Source organism: Thalia democratica, unplaced genomic scaffold, assembly GCF_965202585.1.
Source record: "Thalia democratica unplaced genomic scaffold, ktThaDemo2.hap1.1 HAP1_SCAFFOLD_1201, whole genome shotgun sequence".
Taxonomy (NCBI): Eukaryota; Metazoa; Chordata; class Thaliacea; order Salpida; family Salpidae; genus Thalia; species Thalia democratica.
This window is the reverse complement of record NW_028140100.1, coordinates 23,527-30,699: the sequence shown is the minus strand read 5'-3', so window position 1 is coordinate 30,699 and position 7,173 is coordinate 23,527. Positions and strand designations below refer to the sequence as shown.

At 24.9% G+C, this 7,173-nt stretch overlaps 2 non-coding genes across 2 annotated transcripts; one reads left to right on the top strand and one right to left on the bottom strand.

Moving 5' to 3' along the window:
* The first annotated feature begins 1,600 nt into the window (after nucleotides 1–1,600).
* On the top strand, nucleotides 1,601–1,672 carry Trnaq-uug (transfer RNA glutamine (anticodon UUG)). The gene has a single exon. It is a non-coding gene; the product is annotated as a tRNA-Gln (tRNA).
* Nucleotides 1,673–4,670: 2,998 nt separating this feature from the next.
* On the bottom strand, nucleotides 4,671–4,743 carry Trnar-acg (transfer RNA arginine (anticodon ACG)). Its single transcript has one exon. It is a non-coding gene; the product is annotated as a tRNA-Arg (tRNA).
* Nucleotides 4,744–7,173: the final 2,430 nt, after the last annotated feature.

Below are 7,173 nucleotides of genomic sequence, written 5' to 3'. Positions count from 1 at the left end.
AATTTATTATTAATAAATGATTTGTAGTTGAAGACCAACAATAATCCATTCACCATCATAGTTACAATATTTACTATTATTTGAAATATAACTGTTTCTAATATTTCTTATTGCAAGTAATAGCTTACAAAATATTTGATATGGTACTAAGTTTTACTGTTGGGATAAACGATAGCCATCTTACTTTTATAAACTGAAGACTACAAAAATGTACATTTAAAGACCATAGCTTAAAAGATAAGTTTAGTATGTTTAGTTAGTAGCAGTGGCGTAGCGTGGTATTTTGGTCGAGGGGTGCGCAAACTTTTTTTTCAAAAAATCCCCTAAATTTAAACGTTTTTAATTAGCTATGAAAAGATCTTTTTATAAGTAAGATAATTGAAATAAATTCATTAAGTAAAATAAGTTCGAAGTAACTGTTTGTTACTTTAAAGTTTTTAAATTAAAAGTATACTTTTTAAATTTAGTTTATCTGATTTTATTTGTTTAAAATAAAAATCACAAACAAAGTTTATTTCTCCTAAGCCGACACGCTTTTTCTTGCATGTTTACAAAAACAAAGATCAGAAAACTAGCAGTAGTCTAAAAATTCAATGTAGCATAAAAATAAACTTGTAAAATTGTTTAATTTTCCTTTAAGCGTGACGTATTTTTGTAAACTTTTTGTAGAAAAATCTGTCATAAGGTAATACTCTTGCAGTGCACTACATTAATAGCGTGCTTATTGAGTCTAAATTCTTATGAAGTTCATGAAGTTTCAAAATTTTTCCTAATGGAGTTTTTCATCAACATCGGTGCGCATTTTCGCTTGCGCACCGAATCAGTATATTGAGTAATTTCCCAAACTAGTTGTCACTAATTGGTATTCAAAATTTCGTTTAACTTTTCGAATACTAGATAAACTTAGTTGAAAAAAAGCAAATTAAGCATAAAAAAATAGACAATAAAGGATAAAGATATTATATATTTTTTTTTTTTTCTTTTCTTTTTTTGGGTGACACGCATGCGCCAGTGTCCCTTCCCACGATACGCCCCTGGTTAGTAGTTAACATTTTTAATGAAGTTTAAAGGTAAAAAGTTAAGTACTTTTATTTTAAAATATTTTAAAATTTGTTCTTCTAATTAAATTATATGAAAAGACTAAATTAGTAGTACTATAACAAAGCTAAAATGAAATAACTTAGATGTAAACATAAACATAACACAGCTAGAAAATCATTTTTATAAGTCAGTTAGTCTTTAGTAACACGGCTTAGTTTCAAAATATTTTGAATGATTTTAACTAGATATTTATGCACTTTTGAAGTTTTATTATATCTAAATTAAATTGTGAATACATTAATGTTACAACGTTAAAATAGAGAAGAAATAAGTTATTAGTTTTCATACGCCTAACTTAAATTGTCTTAAAATAAGTACTTTTTTAATTGGCTGACGTTTTTTATTTGAGCTCATATAAAATAACGTAAGTTTGCTAAATAGTTGTTTTTTTTTTGTTTTCACATTTATGAGTAGAGGAAAAGTAAACAAATAATAAACGGTTATTGCGTAACAATAAGTAGTTTAAAATTAGAGCCTATTTTATTGTATATATATAAGTGGTCCCGTGTTGTAATGGTTATCACACTGGACTTTGAATCCAGTAATCCGAGTTCAAGTCTCGGCGGGACCTCATTTTGTTTCTTCCAAAACTAGTAACAAAATAAGAAATTTACGCTTATTCAATATTGATTAGATATTATATACGAATTAGAGAGTATTTGTTCATAAACAAATAACTAATACATGATTACTATTAAAATAATAAAGGAATAACTTTGTTACTAATAAACATAGTAATTTTATTTCCACTGTAAGTTTAAATTATTTTACTGGAAACTTTTAACTTTGTTTTTGGAAAATTTTGCATAAACAAAGTTTTAATTTATAAACAGACATTTATCTTTTTCACACAAAAACATTTTTCTAAGTTATACTATGTTATTAGAAAAAAAAAAAAAAACTAGTTTGCATTTGATCAAGTTAATTAGGTTTTTTATTTATATTGTCTGTATATTATAACACAAAAAACTTCTTTATAAAAAAGTTAGTCTCTAAGTTTATTTTGCTTACATTATAACCCTTGGTTTTTTTTATAAACAAAGATAATTGATTGATTATTTTGATATTGCTTGACTTTTATTATTGAATGATAATAAAAGTAACAAAACTGAAGCCTGACAGGGAACTTGAACACCTGACCGTCGGATTAAAAGTCCAACGCTCTACCGACTGAATAGCCTGGCTCGCACTATTTATGAAATTGCAATCGTCGTACATTATTACGAATAATAACTTAATTTTGTGACGTAATAAATGAGCCTATTTGTTGTGATAACATAAAAGACTAGTTTTTACATGTTTTTATTTTTTAAATATTTTAGTAAAATCTGCTATAAAGTACTGTTTAAATTTAAAGCTAAAGGTAATTTTGAATAACGAATTAAAGTATGTACTACTAATTAAATATTTACCAAAGTTGCATAGCTGCAAATAGTTCTAACTTGTGGTTTTGAATACTTAATTTAATAAAATAACTAACAAATAGTTTATGAATTTTACGTTGAAAAGTTAAAGATAATAAGAAAACAAATTTATTTATAATTTGAATAGTTAAATATTTTAAGTTTTAAATAGCTTTAATTTTTTATAATATACTTAACAAAGTATTAAACTATACAGTAATAAAAATATTACAAAAGGTACAGCACTGTAAGGTTAAATATTAAAAACATGGTCTAAACTTGTAGCAAAAAAATTACAAACAATTGCAATTTGTAATCATTTTAAATAAAAGAAATACTACAATTGCAACTTGTAATAATCTTAACTACAATTACAATGTGTAATCATATTAAATACTATAACTGAATTGTTTAATTCTTTTAAATACTACAGTTCCACGGTTAAGGAAATTGTTCTAGTAAATATAAAAACTATCAAAAATAAATAAAACTAATTGTTCAACATATTTATTTAAATATTATAACCTATTAAACAGTGTAGATATTAATCAAGCTATAGTTTTACAACAAAGCATTTAAATCTTTAAAAACTTAATTTCAACCTTTTTCATAATTCAAAACTTACAGACAAGTAAATAACAAAAAAGTAAGTTACTATGAAAATAACTTTTTTTTTCAATTAATACTTAATATGTTAGTTTAGTAATAGATTCGGTTACATATAGACTAGTTTTACAACTTAAGTACTAATTAATATTAAAAAGCTAAGGTACTAAGTTAAAACGCATCATAGTTTTTATGATATTTTTTTCATTCAGTTAATGAATATTTTATAGGTAATAAGAAGTTTAATTTATTTTTATAATATTACTTTTGTGTATCTTAGTAATATTTGGACGGGTCAAACATGCAACTTTTGCACGAAGGGTTATTTTTCACGAGCATAAATAAATTAAAGTAAAATAAAAAGTAAAAAAAAAGTTGATGATAAAAAGTTAATTAAAATAAAAATACCGTTCAAAAGTAATGGTTAAAGGTAACCGTGATAGTAAACAAAAAAAAAGCACGTGCAAAAGTGTCTTTGAGCAAAAGTTACCCTTTGGCATATTTGATACCTACCCTAGTATTATATCTAATGCTTCAGTATTATTAATATTGTCATCTTGAAGTATATAAACACAATTTTTATAATGTCAAAGAGTCTTCGTGGCGCAATCGGTTAGCGCGTTCGACTGTTAATAGAAAGGTTGGTGGTTTGAGCCCACCTGAGGACCTATTTTGTAATAAGTAAAAGTGTTTCGTTTATTACGTATAATAATTTGTTTACGTTCAGGTGATATAAAGACTATTGATTTTTAAATTTGCTTCTAATAAAATTGTAGTTAAGAATAAACAATAAAAAGTTGGAATAACACAGCATTTATAAAGCCCGTGTAACGACGGTTTGACGTCATAATGTTTATATCAAAAACTAAAAGTCTAAAGCTTGAAAAATGTTTTTTAGATATAAAAGCTTATAAAAATTGTTTCAACGTATGAACGTTTTTAATATTCAAGTTGTTCATTGTTTTTGAAAAAAAAAGATGTGTTTAAAGTCGTATGAAAATATAAAGTAACTGATGTGGATCATAACTCCAACTTAAAACGTGTTTATTTTTATTTATTAAAAATTGGTATAAACGGGTGTGTGATGACTCAAATCCTGACATTGGTAACAAAAATATATAAATTTTTTATGAGCTTCATTATATTCAAAATTTTCATTGCTGATCAAAAAATTAACCTTTTTTGGTGTTTTAAACTAATGGTAATAAATATAAAAGTACTTAATTGTTAGTTATTATAGAGTTATATGTTACTTATTGTATTAGAACAAGCTTTAAAATAATTCTAATCCAAATTAATAGCTTTATCTATTAGCTTAATAACCGAAAGGTTCTTCGTGCACCAGGTCCTAGGACCAAATATTTTGAGCGTCTATTATAACGTTCAATAAACTATAGTTAACTATAGAAGTAAAGAAGTGTTGTATTTTAGTTACTTGCTGAAAAAGGAAAATTTTCTACATCAACTGATTTTTATTAAACAAAACAAGTTTTCATTCTAAACTAAAGCTTTAAAGACTATTTTTACGATTACTTGATAAACACAAACTAAACAAAAACATGTCCACGATGGGACCCGAACCCACAATCTTCCGGTTCGTAGCCGGACGCCTTATCCATTGGGCCACGCGGCCGGTCTCGCACCATCGTATTTAATCAATTATATAAACAAAATTATAATGCGGGCGTGAAATAATATTTTTTGTTACTGTTTTAAATATATTTAAGTAAAACAAGTCATAATTAAGTTACTTATTTACTCGAAACAGTGTTTTACCAGTTAATTCTAACTTTTCTTTTGTAAATGCAGCATTAAGAATTGAAGTGTTAGTAATTTTAACGGTTACATATTAATGTTTATAAATATACATTATTAACTTTAACTTATACGACTTTAAATTTTTACAGTTAGGTTTAAAAATAATTCCTTTTACTTCTTCTACAATTCCATAGTATGTTAAACACTTGTAAATTTTCGTAGTTAAGATTTTTCACGTCACAAAAAGTATTACTGACAAGTTTTTACTAAGAATTACTACATAATAATTGTATTTAATAAAAATATAAAAAGTAGCTAGCTTGTATTATCAAAGTAATTTTTTTTAAACTTATAAGAAAAGTACACTAGGAGTTTAGAAACATGAAAACCTTTTTACTTAAATTAAGCATTATCTTACAAATTTTTCATAAATTTAGTTATTTTGATCAGAATTTTAAAAATACTCGAAATAAAACTAAGGCAACAACAAGGTTCTTTATGTAAGGTGTTTAACAGTAAAAAAAATCTTTCACTAGTAAACTGTTTAGTTCATGTTGTCTTATTAACTTATAACACGGTCCTTGATAAAAAAAATTCTGAGCTTTGAAATAATTAAAAAAGTTATGTTAATGCTAAATTAAATTATGTGCTTATGCAAAGCAGTAATAACTATATTCACATAAAACTAAATTCATAACATCTTTTAAACATAAAACGTAAGTAAATTATTTTGCAGATTACTTAACCAGTATTAACTTAATCGTATACAAGATATAGTAAAAAAAAACGTTGTTTATAAAATTTACATACATATTACTTACTTTGTTTTTGTTTTATTATCTAATTATTTTCTTTTTTGATCTTTTTAGAAATAATTTGCTTTTAATAGTTTTATTTGACGATAGTTTCTGTTAATACTTTACACACAAATATTTTAAAGACACAAACATATTTAATTTTGTTATGTTCTTTATAAAGTTTACGCAAAATTTTACTAACAAAGTCACGATTAATCATGATAAATATTATGCGAAACATAAAGCGTTTATTATAATTTCTGCTTACAGTAGTGCGTGAAATTAAGCATATTTTTAACAGATTACTTACATACAATGCATGAAATGATTTTATAAACTCAATTTGTTACTAGAAAAGTTAACTTTTTTTTGTTAAAGCTTCGTTTTTTATTAAAATTTTTTTTTCTAAGCAGTTTAGTACAAATGCAGTATTAATTTCAAATAGATCTAACATATTAGTAAAAAACAAATTCAAGCTAGAGGGCTACTTTAAATTTACATTTTTTTCGACTTAAAACACTGTATAAACGTACAAAAATGAGAACATTCGCAACTGATGCAGTTTTACTATCAAAACGTATAAAAAAGTATATAATTGTTTTAAACTGAATCAATAACAGTGGGGACGTAGCTCAGTGGTAGAGCGCAATATTGAAACTTTTGAGTTACTTATTTTTTGAATAAAATTTTATTTTACTAAAAAACTTAAAACTTTAATATCTGTTTATTATAAGCTTTTTAATACAGGATTGCCAAATATTTTGGTAAATTTCTTTTAGGTTTTCTAATTTATTTCGGAACATTAAAAATGTTTTTGTCTTTTTTTAGTATAGAATAAAAGTCAAGGTTTAAAAACTGTCTTAAATAGTATAACAATGTTAAAAAGATACTATAAAGCTACTTTACATATGTTTTTCAATAAAATTCAATAATTCAAGAGTTTTTGGGAACCCTGTGAATATCTAGCTTAATCCGTAATTAAAATTCTACTGATGCTAATAAAAAAAAAATAATTAACTTCAGTAACTGTTAGATAATTATAAACACTTTTAACTTTAGTTAGTTTTTAAAGTATTTGCAATATATTGTTTCTCATTATCTAATTAATCCTTTTACGAACTAAAAAAAGTTTACTTATGCGCTAGCTTATAAAATTCATAAACGTATCATATTTCGACTTAGGTTTACAGTTATTTTTTGACAAACAGGTATAGTGATATTTAATATAAGTTGTGTAGCTGGTATGTTTAATACAGAGCTTTAAAGAAGTAAAAGATATGTTCTCTGAAATTTTCAAAGAAAAATTTTAACGTAGTTTAGATCAAATAAAATCATAAGTATAACTTATTTATTATAAAACACAAAACCTTGCTAATGAAAAATTAAAAAAATGCTGTAACCAGAATTCGAACCTAGGTTGTCACGGCCACAACGTGAAGTACTAATCACTATGCGATTACAGGAAGAATGTAGCAGAGGATGGTTTCGATCTATCGACCTCTGGGTTA